Genomic DNA, 25,266 nt, shown 5'->3' with positions numbered 1-25,266 from the left:
CCCCTTTCTGCCCACTTGAACTGCCCACTCATCCCACCTTATAGTTAGGTAGGCAGCTTGTACTAGTCTTTAAAGTCTGAAGAAGAGGAAGTCATTTTCCAAACTATTCTGGCTATATTACTTTATATTTTATCACCTCACAACCATCAATTCAAAAAAAGTGATCATGTTTTAAATTTTTACTTCTTTGTTCAGGGCAAAAAAATGGACCTCCCCGCTTAACTGAACTAACTACATCATCCCAATATGCTAGTTATTTGCAGCTGCCCAGATCCTATGATTCACTATAAGGAAAGCCTCAAAAAAATTCTTTCATGAGGAGAAATGATACAGGACTTGTTTCTTTCTTTCCTCTACTCCATATAAAAGTCTCTCTAACATACGACACCAAGAACACAAGCAATAAATGAAAAGGTAGGTAAACTGGACATCATGAAAATGAAAAGAAATTGAAAAGACAACAGACATATCTGATAAGGGACTTATATCTAGAATATATAAAGAATTATGACAACTCAATAATAAAAAAATAATTTTAAAATGGGCAAACGATCTGAACAGACGGTTCTCGAAAGATACACAAATAGCCAATAAGCACATGAAAAGACATTCTACATCATTATTAGCCATCAAGGAAATGTAAATCTCAAAAAAATGAAGTACACCTCATACCCACTAGGATGGCTATAATAACAAAAAAAAAAAAAGACATAATCATGATTGCTGGCCAGGATTTGGAAAAACTGGGACCCTCATACACTGCAGGTGAGAATGTAAAATGGTACCGTGACTTTGGAAAACAGTATGACAGTTCCTCAAAATATTAGACATGGAATTACCATATGATCCAAAAATTCCACTCTAAGTTATATACCAGGACTGGGTAAATATCATATTACAAAAGTATACAGACAACCTGCCCTATAAAATAGCTTCTCTCCAATTTTTTTATTCCATTCCTATTATTTCCCTAATCCAGGCCTTTACTTACATCAAGATGCCTTCACTACCCTCTTAACTGGTATTCTATTAAATCCATTCTACACCACACTGAGTGAAAACCTCCCAAACATCTCTTCAAAATATTTTCAAGAGTCCCTCAAAGCCCTAAACTGTTCAATTTGTCAGTCAAGGCTTCTCCCAATCTGATCCTGATCCACTTTTCTAATAATATTCCATGAGACTCAATTAGAGTCTTCTAATCTTGCCAGGCCAGGATCTCTGGTGCTTTTATTTTCTCCAGAATATAAACAAAGAGCAGAATTTAGAAAATTATAACCTCTCTATGCCACCCTTCAGAGTCCATCAAAAACATCTTGCAATATGACTTGACTAAAAACACTTTTTATGATGTTATTTGAATAAAACTGTTCTTTCAGGAAACACTGTATCATTTTAGCAGTTTGAAATCAAATCCCCAATACATCATTGTACATACATAACCTTGCACAATTTACTTAGATATCAAAGACTATGTATGTTTCTTCATCTGGCAAGTAAGGACAGTAATTGTACCTTATCTCATTGGGGGAGGAAGATTTTAAGGATAAAATAAAATAATCATGTTAGGTACAAAGAGAAAGCATTCAGTAAATGTTAACTGATATTATCATCATTATTTCCTAACCCAAGTGCAACGGTCTGGAAACATATACACTGAGGGCAATACCTTACGTGTTAATCCTGTTTCTCCTATGGTACCCACACAAGAGGTATTTTATGTCCCTGAACACAGTGGAAATAACAGCAAACAATTTTAAGTGACAACATCCCCTTTTCAAGTAGTAGCTTACAGATTCTCACTGCTTTTTAAAAGGCAGTATCGTGAAATGGAAATAATGTTGACCTGGGAGTTGATGTCCTAGTTTTGTGCTCAAGTACTTTTCATTAACTATTATGGCTTTGGAAAAGTCATTTAAATTCTCTAAGTCTTGGTCCCTTATACGTTAGAGATAACAGCACTATTAAATTCACTGTGTTATTGCGTATATAAAGTGAAAAAATAAATATACATGAGAAAATGCCTTGTGAACTACTTACATATACTTATAAATCCATACATATGCATATACGTATACTCTTATTTTAAAATGTCCTCTGTTAGATTAGTTGTCATAAAATTTATGAACCTACTCATATCCATAACAGAGAGCATATGAAGTCCGTAAATTATCTTAAAATTATAATTATAAATTTCATTTCTGCCTCTACAACATTACAATCTCTTTCACAAATGGCAACATTTTATTGAACTGAGCTCCAAAACCTCTTCTTGCCCACCTAGAAATGGTCAGTTGTAGTGACAAAACACCTAACAAAATTAGAAAAAATGGCAATGTTCAAGGATAAACAGTCAATCAGCTTGATCACCCTGAGTTTCAGTAGCTCCCAGTTCAAGTCCACTAACCATCTGACAGCTGAACATCGACAAACAAGAAAAGCAGAAAACTAAAGAGTTTTCCATTCACAGTCTAATCACCAAAAAGCAAGTAAAATCTGAAAATCTGATCAGTTTCAATACACACTACTTACTTAATTCAAGCACCCCCCACACACAAGGAAAGAGCAGTCAGCCAGTTGCTTAACGAACTGTTTATTGCATCTAAATCCAAATAGGTACTGCCAAAACTAACATGCTGATCAACCATGCAAAGTAGCTCACTCTTACACTTAAATTGAAATATATACTATTTATGCCTAAATTTCATCACCACCATCTCACCATATAATTTCAGGATAAATAGCTTTAGTTAAGCATTCTTTTAAAGAGCAAACAGCACTTACATGGATTCTTTATGTGTCAATTCATGGCATCTATTTTTCTGAACCACTTCCAATCCCTTTCCCTTTTAACAGGCACTCTGGTGTTTCTTTCTGAACCTGTACAATCCCTGCCAAATGTCCACAGAGATGTTAAAGGGGGATATTTTCTTAATGGCATATTTTTAGAATTAAAAAAGCAGAGCTATCAATTTTTACTAATGTTCCATAAAATTCTCTAAGTAGAGAAATAAGAACTTTCTTTCTCAAGACTGTTCCTTGCAGTTCCTTATAAGTACAAAACTTTCAGAGTTTACAAAACAATACATAAGAAGACCATATATACCAAGAGTTGAGCTAAGAAGAAAAAGAAACTAAACATTTAAGCTACCACTATTCATAACAAATTATTAATTTACTTCAGCTAATAAGATGGGAAAGAAGGAAAAAGACTAAAAGATTCCCCATCACCAACTTGAAACCAGGAAATCCCAAGATCAAAGGAGTCCAGGATTTACCACTGCTAAATAAAAATTTCAAATTACCACCACAATATAATATCACCTCCTTTCAAAATTTTTTTATTTTTAAAATTCTCAGACAGTATAATTGACTTCCCCCTCCTTTTAGTGTATAGTTCTATGAATTTTAACACAATTATAGTTTTCACACAGTATTTAATCAAGTTTTTTCTCCATCATAGTATTTCTCCTTTCCTTCCGGGATTCCAATTACACAAATGATAGTCTTCATGTTACTAGCCCCCAGTTCTCTGAAGTGCTTATCATTTTTTTCCCCTATCACTGTTCAGATTGGGAAATTTCTATTGACTATCAAATTGTGAGACTTTCTCCTTTCATCTCCATTCTGTTTTTGAATCCACTCAGTGAGTTTATTTTAATTACTGTATTTTTCAGTTTCAAATTGTTATCTGGTTCCATTTTATACCTTTTATTTCTTTGATAGTACTTTTAGCTTAACACTTTGCAGGCATATTTACAATGGCTTATTCACATGTTTTTTAAGGTTTGGTTTAAAGTCTTTTGCAAATAATTCCAACATCTATAATATTTTGTCTGTAGTGTCTCTTACTGCCTTTTCCAATATGAGTTATTTGTGGTTCTTTGCATACTGAGTAATTCTGGATTATGTCCTTGATAATTTGAGTAATATGCTGGGAAACTCAGGATCTTCTTAAAACCTATGGAATATTTGATGTTTTTGTTTTCACAGGCAGCTGATCTGATTAGGTCCAAGCTGCAGATTCCAATATGATTTTGTGGGCTGTGGTTCCACTGTCACTTCAGTTTTCAAAGCATTTGCAATACTCTTTGGATTTTTCCCATGGGTGCTGCTCTATCCAGTGGTCAGTCTGCAGTCTACATGGAGTTTTACCTCACATCTGTTTTCCAAATCTTTGAAATGGTAATTAGGATCAGATCCTTGCACGTGCACAGGCTGACAGTGTTGCCCAGATGTTTGTACACAATTTCATGGGTCTCTTTTCTGAGTTCTTTCCCCTTCATTCTCTCCCTGGCACTTACCAATCTGCTGAGAATATCCTTTTCTGTTCTCCAAGTAGAACAGTCTACTTCTACAATCATACCTGTCAAAGCCAAACATTGGGAGGACAGACTAAAAGAAAGCAATGGAGTTTGCCTCTGCCCTTTTGGAACCACAGCTGCCATCAAACAGAGAATAAGGCAGTCCTCTCACAGAGTTTGTCTACTGCAGACACCCAATGCAAACTGCCATTACTATGTGACTGCTTGGAACTAGGTTATGAGAAAACGGAGGAAAGAGAAAGAAAAAATCAGAGGATGACCCCAAACCTCTGAGCTTTTCACCCTTTCTCACTCTTCAAGCCAGAATTGGTTTATGGATCTCATTCTGTCTATCCCGAAGTGCTCAATTCAGGTTTCTGGGTGCAATTTAGGTCAAGAAATCCTGGAGGTTTGGTAGTATTTTGAAGTCTGATATTCTCCAATTTGCCTGCTGCTATTTATCACATATTCTATCCCGGTTTCACAGTTACATTCAGTTTTAAAGGAAGGGTATTTATTTCATATTATTAGGAACCAGATACTACCCTTTTTTAGATAAGTAAAAGAACCCTACATTTCCTGATTTCTAAATTCAGAGCTATAGGGTCTATTAGGTTAACAGCATTCTTTAACATGCAACTACACAGAGAATCCAGGTCAGAAAGACTCAGAAGATTGATGTACTCCCCCCAATAACCTCAAACCAAACAATCCTTTTAGCCAAGCTCTTGACTGCAAAGGTGACAGAAACATCACTGACTAGCATTTCAGTCAAATGTAAAGAAAGGAGTGTTTAACTAACAAGAGCCAACATTCTGAAACCAGGAGTAACCCACAGCACTTAAAAGTAAAGGTAAGAAGAGATCATGGGAAGATGGTGGCGTGAGTAGTTCAGAGGAACTCTCCTCCCCAAAACATATATACTTATGAAAATACAATAAATACAACTATTCCTAAAAGAGACACCAGTGGATGCAGTAAAACAGCCAGGATACATCTACATCTGTGGGAACTCAACATCACACGAACGGGGTAAGGTACAAGCTGCGGCCAGGAGGGACCCGAACGCTCCCCACCCCAGAACCCGGCGGAAAGAAAGGAGTCAGAACAGGGAGGGAGTGAAAGCCCAGGACTGCTAAACAACCAGATGTAGAAATCCGATCCCGGAGTGCAGATACAAGGTGCACGGGGTGCTGGATATTAGAGAAACAGAAAAGCAAAACCTCTGGGCAGGTCCACACAACCGGCGCCCCCGAGACAAAAGAAAAGCGAGTGCTTTCTGCAAGTCTTAAAGAGACAGGGACGCCATAGCTGGACGAAGTAGTCCCGGCACACTTAGCCAGCAGCTGGGAATCCCAGGGAACCTTAGGCGCCCTAAACCCCAGGGAGGCAGCGCAGCTCTGAAGCCCCTCATGGCACTAAGCAGTCTGCCAGTCGTTCCTCCAACTGGCGCGGATCCCAACACACTGGCCCAGTAGCGGGAGAGTGGTAGCGCATGCTGGGGGCGGCTGTGCCGGAAGGAACCAGGAGCAGATCGCATGCTCCAATGGCATCAGAGGAGACCAGGAGAGGCTTGTGCGAGCGCGCAGCAGTGGCAACAGAACAGCCCGGATACGGCTTGAGTGCACCCACGGCAGTGGAGCCAGAGGAGCCTGGTAGAGTCCTGTGAGGGAGAGACCCACGCGCACCCGCTGCGGAGCCAGAGGGAGCAGGTGCGCTCCCAGCAGCTGACCAGAATCCCAGCCCAATGCACAGCCGCCCGGGAGAGACCCAAAGGCTGCTGTTGGCACACAGCTTCGCAGTAGGAGTGCCGCTATCACAGAGGAGCACACCTGGCGTGCCTGCCACTCCCTGCAGGGCTCCGCGCTGCTCTGACGGAGACCCTGCCCACAGCAGCTTAGAGGACTAACCGGGTGGCTGCTCCAGGAGTGCGGGTAACCGACACAGGCAGCGGAGAAGGGCAAGGCATCCAGCAAGCAGGAAAGGACTTTCTTCTCCCAGCTGACACACCCGCAACCTGCCTACAGCCAGCACTATCACCATGAAAAGGCAAAAAAATTTAGTCCAGTCCAAGATAGTTCAGACAACACCTGAGAGAGGATCTGCAGAGACAGACCTAACCAGTCTCCCTGAAAAAGAATTCAAAATAAAAATCATAAACATGCTGACAGAGCTGCAGAGAAATATGCAAGAGCTAAGGGATGAAGTATGGAGGGAGATTACAGACATCAGGAGGGAGATTACAGAAATGAAACAAACTCTGGAAGGATTTATAAGCAGAATGGATAAGATGCAAGAGGCCACTGATGGAATAGAAACCAGAGAACAGGAATGCATAGAAGCTGACGCAGAGAGATAAAAGGATCTCCAGCAATGAAACAATATTAAGAGAACTGTGTGACCAATCCAAAAGGAACAATATCCGCATTATAGGGGTACCAGAAGAAGAAGAGAGAGAAAAAGGGATAGAAAGTGTCTTTGAAGAAATAATTGCTGAAAACTTCCCCAAACTGGGGGAGGAAATAGTTGCTCAGACTAGGGAAGCACACAGAATTCCCAAGAGACGGGACCCAAAGAGGACAAAACCAAGACACCTAATAATTAAAATAGCAAAGATCAAGGACAAGGACAGAGAATTAAAGGCAGCCACAGAGAGAAAAAAGGTCACCTACAAAGGAAAACCCATTAGGCTATCATCAGACTTCTTAACAGAAACTTTACAGGCCAGAAGAGAATGGCATGATATATTTAATGCAATGAAACAGAAGGGCCTTGAACCAAGGATACTGTACCCAGCATGATTATCATTTAAATATGAAGGAGGGATTAAACAATTCCCAGACAAGCAAAAGTTGAGGAAATTTGCCTCCCACAAACCGCTTCTACAGGATATCTTAGAGGAACTGTTCTAGATGGGAGCACTCCTAAAAAGAACACAGAACAAAACACCCAACATATGAAGAATGGAGGAGGAGGAATAAGAAGGGAGAGAAATAATCATCAGACTGTGTTTATAATAGCACAATAAGAGAGTTAAATTAGACTCAATTAAATTAGTAGTAAACAAGCTAACCTTGAACCTTTGGTAACCATAAATCTAAAGCCTGCAATGGCAATAAGTACATATCTTTCAATAATCACCCTAAATGTAAATGGACTGAATGCACCAATCAAAAGACACAAAGTAATAGAATGGATAAAAAAGCAAGACCCATCTACATGCTGATTACAAGAGACTCACCTCAAACCCAAAGACATGCACAGATTCAAAGTCAAGGGATGGAGAAAGATATTTCATGCAAACAACAGAGAGAAAAAAGCAGGTGTTGCAATACTAGTATCAGACAAAATAGACTTCAAAATAAAGAAAGTAACAAGAGATAAAGAAGGACATTACATAATGATAAAGGGTTCAGTCCAACAAGAGGATACAACCATTAAAAACATATATGCACCCAATACAGGAGCACCAATATATGTGAAACAAATACCAACAGAAATAAAGGAGGAAATAGAATGCAATGCATTCATTTTGGGAAATTTTAACACACCACTCACTTCAAAGGACAGATCCACCAGACAGAAAATAAGTAAGGACACGGAGGCACTGAACAACATACTAGAACAGATGGACCTAATAGACATCTATAGAACTCTACATCCAAAAGCAACAGGATACACATTCTTCTTAAGTGCACATGGAACATTCTCCAGAATAGACCACATACTAGGCCACAAAAAGAGCCTCAGTAAATTCCTAAAGATTGAAATCCTACCAAACAACTTTTCAGACCACAAAGCTATAAAACTAGAAATAAATTGCACAAAGAAAGCAAAAAGGCTCACAAACACATGGAGGCTTAACAACATGCTCCTAAATAATCAATGGATCAATGACTAAATTAAAATGGAGATCCAGCAATATATGGAAACAAATGACAGCAACAACACAAAGCCCCAACTTCTGTGGGACGCAGCAAAAGCAGTCTTAAGAGGAAAGTATATAGCAATACAGGCATAATTAAAGAAGGAAGAACAATCCCAAATGAATAGTCTAATGTTACAATTATCAAAATTGGAAAAAGAAGAACAAATGAGGCCTAAAGTCAGCAGACGGAGGGACATAATAAAGATCAGAGAAGAAATAAATAAAACTGAGAAGAATAAAACAATAGAAAAAAATCAATAAACCAAGAGCTGGTTCTTCAAGAAAATAAACAAAATAGATAAGCCTCTAGCCAGACTTATTAAGGGAAAAAAAGAGTCAACACACATCAACAGAATCAGAAACAAGAAAGGAAAAATCACAACGGACCCCACAGAAATACAAAGAATTATTAGAGAATACTATGAAAACCTACATGCTAACAAGCTGGAAAACCTAGGAGAAATGGACAACTTCCTAGAAAAATAAAACCTTCCAAGACTGACCCAGAAACAAACAGAAAATCTAAACAGACCAATTACCAGCAGTGAAATTGAAACGATAATCAGTAACTACCCAAGAACAAAACCCCTGGGTCAGATGGATTTACCTTGGAATTTTATCAGAAATACAGAGAAGACTTAATACCCATTCTCCTTAAAGTTTTCCAAAAAATAGAAGAGGAGGGAATACTCCCAAACTCATTCTATGAAGCCAACATCACCCTAATACCAAAACCAGACAAAGACCCCACCAAAAAAGAAAACTACAGACCAATATCCCTGATGAACGTAGATGCAAAAATACTCACCAATATTTTAGCAAACCGAATTCAAAAATACATCAAGAGGATCATACACCATGACTAAGTGGGATTCATCCCAGGGATGCAAGGATGGTACAACATTCAAAAATCCATCAACATCATCCACCACATCAACAAAAAGAAGGACAAAAACCACATGATCATTTCCATAGATGCTGAAAAAGCATTCGACAAAATTCAACATCCTTTCATGTTAAAAACTCTCAACAAAATGGGCATAGAGGGCAAGTACCTCAACATAATAAAGGCCATATATGATAAACCCACAGCTAACATCATACTGAACAGCGAGAGGCTGAAAGCTTTTCCTCTGAGATCAGGAACAAGACAGGGATGCCCACTCTCCCCACTGTTATTCAACATAGTACTGGAGGTCCTAGATACGGCAATCAGACAAAACAAAGAAATACAAGGAATCCAAATTGGTAAAGAAGAAGTCAAACTGTCACTATTTGCAGATGACATGATACTGTACATAAAAAACCCTAAAGACTCCACCCCAAAACTACTAGAACTAATATTGGAATACAGCAAAGTTGCAGGATACAAAATTAACACACAGAAATCTGTAGCTTTCCTATACACTAACAATGAACTAATAGAAAGAGAAATCAGGAAAAGAATTCCATTCACAATAGCATCAAAAAGAATAAAATACCTAGGAATAAACCTAATCAAGGAAGTGAAAGCCCTATACCCTGGAAACTACAAGACACTCTTAAGAGAAATTAAAGAGGTCACTAACAAATGGAAACTCATCCCATGCTCCTGGCTAGAAAGAATTAATATCGTCAAAATGGCCATCCTGCCCAAAGCAATATACAGATTCGATGCAATCAAATTACCAACAGCATTCTTCAATGAACTGGAATAAATAGTTCAAAAATTTATATTGAACCGCCAAAGACCCCGAATAGCCAAAGCAATACTGAGAAGGAAGAATAAAGTGGGGGGGATCTCGCTCCCCAACTTCAAGCTCTACTACAAAGCCATAGTAATCAAGACAATTTGGTACTGGCACAAGAACACAGCCACAGACCAGTGGAACAGAATAGAGACTCCAGGCATTAACCCAAACATATATGGCCAATTAATATACGATAAAGGAGCCATGGACATACAATGGGGAAATGACAGTCTCTTCAACAGATGGTGCTGGCAAAACTGGACAGCTACATGTAAGAGAATGAAACTGGATCACTGTCTAACCCCATAAACAAAAGTAAATTCAAAATGGATCAAAGACCTGAATGTAAGTCATGAAACCATAAAACTCTTAGAAAAAAACATAGGCAAAAATCTCTTGGACATAAACATGAGTGACTTCTTCATGAATATATCTCCCCGGGCAAGCAAAACAAAAGCAAAAATGAACAAGTGGGACTATATCAAGCTGAAAAGCTTCTGTACAGCAAAGGACACCATCAATAGAACAAAAAGTTATCCTACAGCATGGGAGAATATATTCATAAATGACAGATCCGATAAAGGATTGACATTCAAAATATATAAAGAGCTCACACACCTCAACAAACAAAAAGCAAATAATCCAATTAAAAAATGGCAGAGTAGCTGAATAGACAGTTCTCTAAAGAAGAAATTCAGATGGCCAACAGGCACATGAAAAGATGCTCCACATCACTAGTCATCAGAGAAACGCAAATTAAAACCACAATGAGATACCACTTCACACCAGTAAGGATGGCCATCACCGAATAGACAAACAACAACAAATGTTGGTGAGGTTGTGGAGAAAGGGGAATCCTCCTACACTGCTGGTGGGAATGTAAATTAGTTAAAACACTGTGGAAAGCAGTATGGAGGTTCCTCAGAATGCTCAAAATAGAAATACCATTTGACCCAGGAATTCCACTTCTAGGAATTTGCCCTAAGAATGCAGCACTCCAGTTTGAAAAAGACAGATGCACCCCTATGTTTATTGCTGCATATTTACAATAGCCAAGATATGGAAGCAACCTAAATGTCCATCAGCAGATGAATGGATAAAGAAGAGGTGGTACATATACACAATGGAATATTACTCAGCCATAAGAACAAAACAAATCCTACCATTCGCAACAACATGGATGGAGCTAGAGGGTATTATTCTCAGTGAACTAAGCCAGGCGGAGAAAGACAAGTACCAAATGATTTCACTCATATGTGGAGTATAAGAACAAAGGAAAACTGAAGGAACAAAACAGCAGCAGAATCACAGAACCCAAGAATGGACTAACAGTTACCAAAGGGAAAGGGACTGGGGAGGATGGGTGGGAAGAGAGGGATAAGGGCAGGGAAAAAGAAAGAGGGCATTACGATTAGCATGTATAGTGTGTGTGGGACACGGGGAGGGTTGTGCAACACAGAGAAGACAAGTTGTGATTTTACAGCATCTTACTATGCAGATTGACAGTGACTGTGAAGGGGTATGTCGGGGGGACTTGGTGAAAGGAGGAGCCTAGTAAACATAATGTTCTTCATGTAATTGTAGATTAATGATACCAAAATAAAATAAAATAAAATAAAAAAGTAAAGGTAAGAAGTAGACAGAGTGGAACTACCAACATCTGGTTTCTAAGACCTCATGGAAACATTTCCACATTGTATGCTTCATGCATACAAACAATAATATTACTCTATTTAAGCATAAATTAAAAGTCTACTCTACACCAGAAACAATCACTCACACAATAAACAATGGCAAATATGTAGCTGCCTTAAGGCTCTATTCAGTCCCAGTGGCAAGGCAAGTTGTTGAAATCAACCACATCATTCCCAAGACCAGGCAATTGATTGGAATCCATAGTCACCTGAACAGCAGGATTTGATGAGTGAAGAAACAGGTTGATCAATCCAAAATATCTAATATTAGCCAGCCACATTACCTAAAATGCCACCACAACACAACTCACTTCTACAAATGTGTATTGTGGTTATATACACGTCAGATACTGTGCCATATGCTAATTAGGGGAAATTATTATCTGTTGAATAATAATTGTAAATAATGCAACTAAGAGAAAGAAATTGGATTTTAAGTCTATTTTCAATATGACTATTGCTAGTAAAAACAGAAAAGGAAGCGGGAGATGAAGATAACAAGAGGAGGAGAAAAGGGGAGGAGTTGGGGAAGGAGGAAGAACAAAAGGAAACATCTGAAATGTTTACAATGTTTGGGTTTCAGCACAATGGGCAATATTTTTCCTGTTTTTTCTTCCTACCCATACTTTCTGAATTTACACTAATGAAGGACTCCTTCCGAAATAAGAAACAAACATTTATTAAAAACAAACCGAACTGCATATAATTACTATACAACCGGTAAGTCCCACTCCTGGGTATTTACCCCACAGAAATGAAAACTTACATTCAGGCAAAAACTGGTGCACAAATGTTCATAGCCATTCTAATCATATTCTCCAAAAACTGTAAACCACACAAATGTCCTTTAACGTGAAGTTCTCAAAAAAGATAAAGCTATGATAACAGAACAGGTCAGTGGTTGCCAGGAATTAAGAGGTAGGGAATGGGGAAAGGAATAGCATGACCTAGTTTTTTGTGGTAATAAAATTTTGTATCTTGACTGTGGCAGGACTCACATGAATCTTATACATGTGTTAAAATTCATGAAACTGTACACCAAAAGAAGTCACCTATGCTGTATGTTAATTTTAAATATAAAACTCACATAGAATGTTACAAAATACACTTCTCTTCAAACTACAAAGATTATAGGGTAACAAAAATAAAATTCCAGTGAATTTTCCATCACTGAAATTCAATGAAATCCCAATCAAATTTCTAGCAAGCTTATTTGGAATAAATGCATATGGAAATACAAAGGCCCAGAATAGGACAAATCATTTCTAACAAGAGAAACAAAGTTGGATGGACTTACAATGTCTGGTCTCAAGATCTACTGTAAACCTACAGCAGTCAAGACATTGTGAGACAAGCATAAATTACAACAGACATATTGATCAATGCAAGTGAATAAAGTCTAGAAATGGAACCAAACATATGTGGTCAAAGGATTTTCAACTAAAACACTAAGCAAAAAATTTAGTGAAGAAAGGAGTCTCAAATAAATGGTGCTGGAACAACTGAGCATCTTATGGAAGAAAAAAAAAAGAACTTAACCCCTATTTCACACTGTACACAAAAATTTGAAATGGTTCAGACCAAAACATAAAATCCAACACTATAAAACTTCTGAAGAAAACTCAAGAAAATATCTTTGCAATTCTGGAGTAGGCAAAGATTTTTTTAGCCAAGACAGGGAAAGCTTTAATAACAAAAAGGAAATGCAATAAATATGATTTCAGCAAAATTAAAACCTATTGCCCTTCAAAAGTCTGTTAAGAAAATGAAAAAGCAAGATAAAGACTGAGAGAAAATATCTGTAATACACATATCTAATGAAGATCTTATGTCCAAAATTATGAGGAGCCCCTAAAATTCAATAAAAAGCTGATAACTCAATTTAAAAATGGGCAGAGAAGATACATGAAAGGACAATTAAGTATATGAAAAGATAGTCAACATCATCAATCACAGGGAAATACAAACTAAAAACCCACTGAGATATTACAACATCCCTACATGAATCTCTAAACTGAAATAGACTGATGATAGTGTTATAGAGGAAGCAACTGGAACAATCATGCATTGCTTGTGGGAATGTAAAATGATACAATTACTCTGAAAAGCAGTTAGGTAGAATGTTAGCATATGGGTGGAATATTAAACATATACTTACAATATGACCCAGAAACTCTACTCCTAGGTATTTACTTGTGAGTAAATAAATATTAAATTATTATAAAAATAAATTAAAAAAAATGTCCATAAAAAGACCATAGTAATTTCATAATAGGTTTAGTCATAATAGCAAAAAAACTGTACACAATCCAAATATCCATCAACAGATGAATGGATAAACAAACACTGATATATGGAAAACTATTATTCAGCAATAAAAAACTAATTTCTGATGCAAGCAACAACTTGGATATATCTCAAAAACATCATCTGGAGTAAAAGAAGTTAGATGTGAGAGTTTATTCTATATTATTCCATTGTTATAAAGTTATTTGTAGAACAGGCCAAAACTAATTTACAGAGGGAAAAATCAAATGGGTGGTTCCAAGGGACAGGTGTTGAGGAAAATACAAAGGAGTATAAGGCAACTTTCTGGAATAATGGACACATTCTCTACATCTGTCAAAATAAATCTCAAAACTATTGAATTATATACTTTAAATATGTGTATTTTGTTGTTAAAATATACACACATGTATATATATATATAGACAAAAATATACACAAAACTTAAGTGTGTAATTCAATGAAGTATATAATTTAATATATATAAAATACATTTTATATTGTATTACATGCAATAAAATGCATACATAAAATAAAATAAATACATAAAATAAAATGCTATGTTGAATTAAATTCAAAATATGAAATACAGCAAACTCTTAACCATGCAAAGTTTAATAGAGATTAATCTCCTGGGCCAAATCTTTTCCCATTAAACTGTAAGTATTCAAATGGCTAAATCAGAGAACTGTTATCTGATGAAAACTGGTAGGGAAAAATTGGCAGACGTCTTAGGAGTCATCTGGTTTTCCCTAGTTGGGTGAAAGGGGCATTCTAGGTTCATGGCTATAATAAATACACTAAGGGGACGCTCAGATCTGTAGAGACAGTCTTTCCACTGCTGAAACCCATAGTATCTTGGAAAATTCTCTCTTAAATTAAGATGAAAACTGTGCTCTTCTAGAGCAGGAATTGGTCTCTGGGTAAAATCCAGCCTACTGTCTGTTTTTACAAACAAAGTTTTGTTGGAATACAGTCATGCTCATTTCCCACATATTGTCTACAGCCACTTTCATGTCACAATAGCAGAATTAAGTGGTTACAAGACAAAACCTAAAATATTTATCTGGCACTTTACAAAAACAGTTTTCCTACCACTATTTTAGAGGAACACCAGAGAAGTCTATACCCTCTTTTACATAGCAATATTAAAAAACCTGAAGCATTAGTCCTATTTCCTCTTAGTCTTTCTTTTCCATTTGACAATTATTCCTATGTATTATCAGCAAGCTCAATCTTAAACTTAACCCTTCTTGATGCTACAGTTGATTAGTGATCCTCTTAAAGTATGAAAATTAATTCATCACACCATCCAAGATGATAGTGGAAAGATGAGCATCTATGATTCTAACACCACATTTCTATTAATGCAGTTTAAGGTTTCACTTTCACTTACTTCTTGTTCCATCACATTGCTGACTCACATTTCTTTCAGTAATAACTTAAAAAAAAACAATGTAAAAAACAGTGAGTATAAGGTGATATCTATAAATTCTTACAATATAATTTGTCTGGATCTGGAGAACAGACATTATTTTAGGTATTTAAAGCTCTTAAGTGATCATTTTCTCTTTCTCTTCATTTATTGGAGGCTACAATTCTGTTCTATTATGTTGTTTGATACAAGCTTTTGCATTTGCTCTTTCCCTGAATGAAACAAAACAGGCTCTGTAGTCAAAGTCCCAAGGGGAAAATTCAAGGAACTGGTACATAAATAGAGAGATGAAAAAGGGAGCAGGAGGGATGCCCAGAAGAAACCTCAACAAGTGTGATTTAGTAAAAAGCACGAAGGATTATAGATCAGACAGGACTAGGCTTCATTTAGGCTCTGCTCCTTTTGGGCTATATAACACAGGATCATAATTTCAAAAGGAGAGTAAAGTAAAGATAAAATGAATGAGTCATTCATTATATTGGTAAAGGCAGAAATTCTGCGTATATTCTTTGCTGTGTTGGCAAGCCCATTTGGCAGCAGCAACTCTAATGTCATAAACTCTAATCACTGTATCATTAATAAAGCTGACACTGTAATATTTATATGCTACTCTCTTACATCTTATTTTGCATTTGGTTCCAAACTAAGGAACAGGACCCTTTTTTTTGAGTATGAGACCTCTGATTAGTATTCCTGCGAAGTGTTTTACATTGCCCTTCTTGCATAACACACACTTTCAATGCACTCTCCACAATATTTAGCTTGTTTAAAAGTACAGCAAAAACTAATGCATTTGCAAAGGGAAAAATTCACTCCTCCTGATTTATTTTTCCTCCAGTTTATTAATGGCATCTCATTTACATCTAATTCAACAGCAAGTATTTTACCTTGTTGTCATTGAACCTTCCAAATATCCAACTAAGCTTTCATAAAACAACCTTCTTTATGAACTCATTGGTTTAATTTTAAATAATTATTAATAGGTTTGGAAACAAATACGATTGACTCTTGGTAAGGATATAACTCATATAGAAGCATACCAGAGCATAACTGATCAGACACAAGGGACCAACAGAGTCATCCTCATCAGTCAGTATATTTTCTTGGTGGAATGGGGAGGATTAGTTAATATAGTTGGAAAAGAAAGATTCAAATAGGGGGAATTAAAGATGGCGGTGTGAGAGGTAAGACAGAGGCTTCCTCCTAAAACTGCATATAATATGAAAACCTAATTAATACAACTAACCCTGAGAGAGCAACAGGAAACAGGACTGTGCCAGACTGCATACACCTGGAGAAGAGAGCAGACCTCATGGAACACGGTAACGTACCAAAGCTGTGGCCCGGCGGGACCCAAGCACTTCCCCCACCCCAGCTCACTGGCAGGAGCAAGAGAAACTGAGCGGGGAGGGAGTGGAAGCCTAGGACTAATGAATACGTAGCTCCAGAGATCTGGTCTGGGAGCACAAAACCTACATTTCATGGTGCTTTCATCATACTCTCGCAATTATGGGGTTGGAAAGCTGGGACAGGTGGAATTCCTGGGGAGACTGGGATTCTGGCTGCTTGTGGAAAGCAGGGATCCATATCTGGCTGCTCTGGGACAAAAGTTATACCTATGTGCTTGGCCCACTGGTTTGGGCAGTGGAGGCAGGCATAGCAGTCGGGAAGCAGGAAACAGCTCTTTCCTCCCACCAGGCACCAATACCACTCCTCTGTGACCCCCGACATTGCTTCAAGGGCTGAGCTCCAGAGAGTAGAGCTTCTGGACACTAGAGGGCGCCATAAACAAATATGAAACGCCAAAGTAACCTGGTCCAGAGTAAAATTAAGACAACTCCTTAGAAAGATTTAAATGACATGGACTTCAATATTCTTCCTGAAAGGGAGTTCAAAATAAAAATCATTAACACGCTAAAGGAGGTACAGAAAGATATCCAAGAACTCAGGAATGAAATCCAGTCTGAGATACAATCATTGAAGAGCTCAATAGAGGGTATTAAAAGCAGATTGGATAGGGTGGAGAAGATGATAAATGAAATAGAAACTAGAGAAGAGGAATACAAAGAAGCTGAGTCAGAGAGAAAAAAAGGTCTCTAAGAATGAAAGAATATTGAGAGAACTGTGAGACCAATCCAAATGGAACAATATTCGCATTACAGGGATACAAGAAATACAAGAGACAGAGAAAGGGACAGAAAGTGTCTTTGAGGAGGTAATTGCTGAAAACTTCTCCAGTCTGGGGAAGGAGATAGTCTTTCAGGCCATGGAGATCCACAGATCTCCCAACACAAGGGACCCAAGGAAGACAACACCAAGACATATAGTAATTAAAATGGCAAAGATCAAGGATATAGACAGACTATTAAAAGCAGACAGAGAGAGAAATAAGATCACATACAAAGGAAAGCCCATTAGGGGAACATCAGACTTCTCAGCAGAAACCTTACAGGCCAGAAGGGAGTGGCATGACATATTTAATGCAATGAAACAGAAGGGCCTCGTACCAAGATTACTTTATCTGGCAAGATTATCTTTGAAATTTGAAGGAGGGATTAAACAATTTTTAGATAAGCAAAAGCTGAGAGAATTTACCTCCCACAAACCATCTCTACAGTCTATTTGGAGGGACTGCTATAGATGGAAGTGTTCCTAAGGTTTAATAGCTGTCAACAGAGGAAAGAAAACCACAGTAAAGAAAGCACAACAGCTAATTACTAGGCAAATGCAAAATTAAATTAACTATCTCCAAAGTCAATCAAGGGACAGACGAACAGTACAGAATATGATACCTAATATATAAAGAATGGAGGAGGAAGAAAAACGAGGAGAAAAAGAAAAGAACCTTTAGACTGTGTTTGTAATAACATATTAAGTGAGTTAAGTTAGACTCTTAGAGAGTAGGGAAGTTAACCTTCAACCTTTGGTAACCATGAATCTAAAGTCTGCAATGGCAATAAGTACATACATATCGATAATCATCCTAAATGCAAATGGACTGAATGCACCAATCAAAAGACACAGAGTCAATAAATGGATAAAAAAACAAGACCCATCTATATGCTGCCTGCAAGAGACTCACTTTAAACCCAAAGACATACACAGACTGAAAGTGAGTGGATGGAAAAAGATATTTCATGCTACTAATAGAGAGAAAAAAGCAGGAGTTGCAGTACTTGTATCAGACAAAAGACTTCAAAACAAAGAAAGTCACAAGAGACAAAGAAAGACATTACATAATGATAAAGGGGTCAATCCAACAAGAAGACATAACCATTATAAATATGTATGCTTCCAACACAGGGGCACCTACATATGTGAAACAAATACTAACTGAATTAAAAGGGGCAACAGAATGCAATGCATTCATTCTAGGAAACTTCAACACTCCACTCACTCTGAAGGACAGATCAACCACACAGAAAATAAGTAAGGACACAGAGGCACTGAACAACACATTAGAACAGATGGACCTAACAGACATCTACAGAACTACACCCAAACACAGCAGAATACACATTCTTCTCAAGTGCACATGGAACATTTTCAAGAACAGATCGTATACGAGGCCACAAAAAGAGACTCAGTAAATACAAAAAGACTGAAATTGTTCCAACCAGTTTCTCAAATCACAAAGCAATGAAACTAGAAATAAATTATGCAAAGAAAATGAAAAATCCAACAAAAACATGGAGGCTTCACAACATGCTCCTAAATAACCAATGGACCAACGACCAAATAAAAACAGAGATCAAGCAATATATGGAGACAAATGACAACAATAATTCAACACCGCAAAATCTGTGGGACACAGCCAAGGCCGTGCTAAGAGGAAAGTGTATTGTAATACAGGCCTACCTCAGGACAGAGAACAATCCCATGTAAGCAGTCAAAACTCCCAATTAATGAAACTAGAAAAAGAACAACAAATGAGACCCAAAGACATAATAAAGATTAGAGCAGAAATAAATAAAATTGAGAAGAATATAACAATAGAAAGAATCAATGAAAGCTAAAGCTGGTCTTCGAAAAAATTAAAAAATTAGATAAACCCCCAACCAGACTTATCAAGAAAAAAAGAGAGTCTACCCATAAACAGAATCAGAAATGAGAAAGGAAAAATCACTATGGACACCACAAAAATACAAAGAATTATGAGAGAATACTGTGAAAAATTACATGCTAACAAACAGGATAACATGGAAGAAATAGACAACTTTCTAGAAAAATACAACCTTCCAAGGCTGACCAAGGAAAAAACAGAAAATCTGAAAAGACCAATTACCAGCAACGAAATCAAACTGGTAATCAAAAACCTACCTAAGAACAAAAATCCTGGACCATATGGCTTTACCGCTGAATTTTATCAAACATTTAGTGAAGACTTAATACCCATCCTCCTTAAAGTTTTCCAAAGAGTAGAAGAAGAGGGAATACTTCCAAACTCATTCTATGAAGCCAGCATCACTCTAATACCAAAACCAGGCAAAGACACCACAAAAAAAGAAAATTACAGACCAATATCGCTGATAAACATAGAAGCAAAAATACTCAACAAAATATTAACAAACTGAATTCAAAAATACATGAAAAAGATCATCCATCATGATCAAGTAAGATTTATTCCAGGGGTGCAAGGATGGTACAACATTAGAAAATCCATCAACATCATCCACCACATCAACAAAAAGAAGGACAGAAATCACATAATCATCTCCATAGGTGCTGAAAAAGCATTTGAAAAAATTCAACATCCATTCATGATAAAAACTCTCAACAAAATGGGTATAGAGGGCAAGTACTATACATAATAAAGGCCATATATGACAAACACACAGCCAACATTACACTTAACAGAGAGAAGCTGAAAGCTTTTCCTCTAAGATCGGGAACAAGACAGGGATGCCCACTCTTCTCACTTCTATTCAACATAGTACTGGAGGTCCTAGCCACGGCAATCAGACAACACAAAGAAATAAAAGGCATCCAGATTGGTAAGGAAGAAGTTAAACTGTCCCTGTTTGCAGATGACATGATATTGTACATTAAAAACCCCAAAGAATCCACTCCAAAACTACTAGGTCTAAAATCTGAATTCAGCAAAGTTGCAGGATACAAAATTAATACACAAATCTGTTGCTTTCCTATACACTAATGATGAACTAGCAGAAAGAGAAATCTGGAAAACAATTCCATTCACAATTGCATCAAAAAGAATAAAATATCTAGGAATAAACCTGACCAAGGAAGTAAAAGACCTATACCCTGAAAACTACAAGACACTCATGAGAGAAATTAAAGAAGATACCAATAAATGGAAACACATCCCATGCTCATGGATAGAAAGAATTAATATTGTCAAAATGGCCATCTTGCCTAAAGTAATCCATAGACTCAATTTCTATCAAAATACCAACAGCATTCTTCAATGAACTAGAGAAAATCATTCTAAAATTCATATGGAACCACAAAAGACCTTGAATAGCCAAAGCAATTCTGAGAAGGAAGAATAAAGCTAGGAAATTACACTCCCCAACTACAAGCTCTAGTACAAAGCCACAGTAATCAAGACAATTTGGTACTGGCACAAGAACAGACCCATAGACCAATGGAACAGACTACGGTGCCCTGATATAAACCCAACCATATATGGTAATTTAATATATGATAAAGGAGCCATGGATATACAGTGGGTAAATGATAGCCTCTTCAACAGCTGGTGTCAGCAAAACTGGGCAGCTACATGCATGAGAATGAAACTGGATTATTGTGTAACCCCATGCACAAAAGTAAAGTCAAAATGCATTAAAGAGTTGAATATAAGTCATGAAACCATAAAACTCTTAGAAGACAACCTAGGCAAACATCTCCTGAACATAAGCATGACCAACTTCTTCCTGAACACATCTCCTCGAGCAAGGGAAACAAGAGCAAAAATGAACTCTTGGGACTACATCAAAGTAAAAAGTTTCTGTACAGCAAAGGACACCATCAACAGAACAAAAAGGCATCCGACAGTATGGGAGAATATATTTTTAAATAACATATCCGACAAGGGGTTAACACCCAAAATATATAAAGAACTAACATGCCTCAACATCCAAAAAGCAAATAACCCGATTAACAAATGGGCAGAGGATATGAAGAAACAGTACTCCAAAGAAGAAATTCAGATGGCCAACAAACACCTGAAAAGATGCTCATCATCACTAATCATCACAGAAATGCAAATTAAAACCACAATGAGATATCACCTCACACCAGTAAGGACCGCCAGCATTGAAAAAACTATGAACAACAAATGTTGGTGAGGATGCGGAGAAAGGGGAACCCTCCTACACTGCTGGTGGGAATGTAAGCTAGTTCAACCATTGTGGAAAGCAATATGGAGGTTCCCCAAAAAACTAAATAGAAATACCATTTGACCTGGGATTCCCACTCCTTGGAATTTACCCAAAGAATACAACTTCTCAGATTCAAAAAGACATATACACCCCCATGTTTATCGCAGCACTTTTTACAGTAGCCAAGTTATGGAAGCAACCTAAGTGTCCGTCAGTAGATGAATGGATAAAGAAGATGTGGTACATATACATAATGGAAAACTATTCAGCCATAAGAAAGAAACAAATTCTACCATTTGCAAAAACATGGATGGAGCTGGAGGACATTATGCTCAGTGAAATAAGCCAGGAAGAGAAAGACAAATGCCAAATGATTTCCCTCATTTGTGGAGTATAACAATGAAGCAAAACTGAAGGAACAAAATAGCAGCAGACACGGAGACTCCAAGAAGGAACTAGTGGTTACCAAAGGGGAGGGGTGTGGGAGGGCAGGTGCGAAGGGAGGGAGAAGGGGATTGAGGGGTATTATGTTTAGTATACATGGTGTGGGGGATCACGGGAAGCACAGAGAAGACACATATTGGACCTGTGGCATCTTTCTACACTGATGGACAGTGACTGCATTGGGGTATGGGTGGGCACTTGATAATGTGGGTATATGTAGTAACCACATTGTTTTTTCATGTGAAACCTTCATAAGAGTGTATATCAATTGTACCTTAATAAAAATAAATAAATATATATATATAAAGACAGATTCAAATATATTAACTTTAAAAATGGGAAGCACTATCCTTCTTTTAAGGTTCCTCTAAGGATTAAATGAAATAATAGCTATAAGGTGCTAGAAGTATCAGATGATCATGAAACCACCCCTGAATGGAACCAAGCCCCATATCTAAACAGAATCGCTATTAACATAAGTTAATTGCTATCTGAATAATGTACTTGAAGTAAAAACTGGTTATATTGTTGCAGATTATTTCTCACAATCCCAGCTAACCTTTCAGTTGGGAAATAATTTTTCCCATGGCAACCAAAATAATTTTTTTAAATTTATCTGTAGCATAAACATATAGCCTGTATTTATCAATAGAGGAAAAGTCTCAGTATACTAAAAGAGAGGGAAAAACACCTGGTACTGTTGCACACTGCTGCCCTCCCACCTGTGTGAGCCAAAAATAGTAAACTTTTCTTTCTGCTCAGAAATCCCATAAAATCAAGATAATACTATTTCCTTCTACCAGTCCCAGTGGCCTGACAAGAGCATATCCATCCAAAAAATGTGATCACCAGGGTCTAAGATTATTAAAAGAAAAAAAGAAACTTAAAAGTATTCAGAATCACACTTCCTATCATTATAAGTATAATGTAAACCTAAACCTAACCCAAAAAATAAATACACTATACTAAATGTGAGAGTTCATATCTAGAAACAGCTACAGAAAAGAGACTAATGGTAACCATGGGGGAAGGGTTAGGATGGGTGGGTAATATGGGCAAAGGGGAAAAAGAGATACAAAATCTCAATTACAGTATGAATTAGTCATGGGTACAGCATAGAGAAAATAGTCAAGAATACTGAAGTATCTTTCTGTGTTGACAGATAACTACACTTACTGGGGTGATCTACATTTAATAATATAGATAACTGTCAAATCACTAAAGTTGTATACATAAAACCAATATAATACTATTTATCAACTACACGTCAATAAAAAAAGTGTACTTCCAAAAAAGAAGAGTTCTGGTCTGCTAAGTTTCAGTCACTGCAATAAAGTAATATAAAGACCAAAGAAATCACTTCTTTGCAAAGAATAAAGACTTTTACCCTGGTTTCTATTCTATATGAACATGTTTTCCTATTACATGTTCTGACACATTTACCTTATTCTGAAAAGCATTCCCAAATTGTTTCTTCATGATTCACAAGAATCCTGATCCACACTTGTATACTAAGCCACTGTTTCCTGTCCCACCACTAGTCCAACCTGCTACACTCAGGAGCTTACTCCTGGGTCTTCTACTTTCAGCATGACACCCTGACCTAAGGTGGCCTGCAAAGCTAGAAATGCTATAAAGGTTCTGCCCCAGTTCTTGGTCTCAAGTCCTTTCTTTACTCACAGATTCTGCCTGATAGCTAACAAAATGCTCAAGCCTTAAAAAAAAAAAAAGAAAAATGCTGGAATTTTTGTTAGCATGAGCCTATAATTTTGCTATATATGGGACATAAAAGAAGCAGAAAAGATAATCCCCTCCGTCAGAATGCTCTTAATCTCATTAGAGAGAATACATGGTGAAAGAAATAAACATGAAGTTAGTATAACATACATTTCAAATCTAAAAAAAACAATAAAGGTGAAATGTGTTTTACCTCCTCCATTCTATGAAATACTAAATTTAAGCTTATTATCCTTAATTTCAGAAATGATAGATTGCTCCTCTTGATTTTGAAGCACTTCCCAAAGATAGACCCTCAGCTTATCACACTTATTCATCCTTTTCCACGAAGTCTTCCCTGATAGAAAACTAAGCATGGTTCCACCTACACCTAGTCCCAAAATTCTTCCACGCCTTCCACCTGAAATAACATGCTTACCTAACTGCCCATATAGAAAAATAAACCACTTAAACAATCTATTTATTTAGTTGAGCACATTTCCCAAGTGATCTAATTCAGCTAGCTAGCTATGTTAGCTTTGGGCAGGATATAATGGTTCTCTACTTCCTTGTTTACCTTAAGTTGCTTGATTTGGAAATTTAATGTTTGAGGCAAAATATAACCTGTGGAAATTAGGCAACATGCTAAATAATATGTCTCCCCATACTATTCCATTTTTTTCAAAAGGAAAAAAAAAGCACATTTTAAAAGACATCCCTACCAATATGTGTCAAGCTTTGCCATGTAAGAGAGTACTTCTCTAGCTCCACATTTGAAGAAAAACAAACACAAGGTTTATAAAATACTGAATTTTCTGCAAGAGGACCTCACGATACACTCAATACATCTGCCTCTGCTGCTACCCCAATTACCAATAGGTTTGCCACTTATCTCCTGACTGCAATCTGTCAACACTGGGCCACATAAACATGGCATATATGGCCTTATTTTCTGGGACTATCCCTATCTCATATATCCACTTTTTACCCAAGAGGATGTCAAATGTAGAATTAAATATAATTGAATTTTATAGGATCTTAAGACTGTGAATAATCTTAATTCCTTTGCCTAACAAAGGAATTAAATAACACTGATTAGTTGTTCAAAACACAAAGCCATTACATTTACATTAAAAGGCAGTGAGCAAAATACTTCTGGAAACATCATCAGTACTGACTGCTAAAACGTTGCATTTGGGCCAATGCTGGCCACCAAAATATTAGAACTCTGCCTTCATTTTGCTTAGATGGATTCCTAAAATTTAATGTGGTACCAGGCTACTAAACTCCAAAACATGTTGGTCTTGATTTCCTCACTAAAGACTCATTAAAGTTAAAGTCAATCCTCCTAAGCCTCAGTCAGCACAGGCCTTCTACTTCATTTA

At 37.1% G+C, this 25,266-nt stretch overlaps 1 protein-coding gene across 8 annotated transcripts in view; it reads right to left on the bottom strand.

Annotated features, from left to right (window-relative positions):
* TCF12 (transcription factor 12) overlaps nt 1-25,266 on the bottom strand; it is a 415,896-nt gene that overhangs the window by 296,817 nt on the left and 93,813 nt on the right. The gene's annotated exons all lie outside the window — the stretch shown is intronic.

This window comes from Manis pentadactyla, chromosome 11 (genome assembly GCF_030020395.1).
Source record: "Manis pentadactyla isolate mManPen7 chromosome 11, mManPen7.hap1, whole genome shotgun sequence".
NCBI classification, from domain to species: domain Eukaryota; kingdom Metazoa; phylum Chordata; class Mammalia; order Pholidota; family Manidae; genus Manis; species Manis pentadactyla.
Note: the sequence above shows the minus strand (reverse complement) of the source record. Positions and strands in the feature narration are given on the sequence as shown.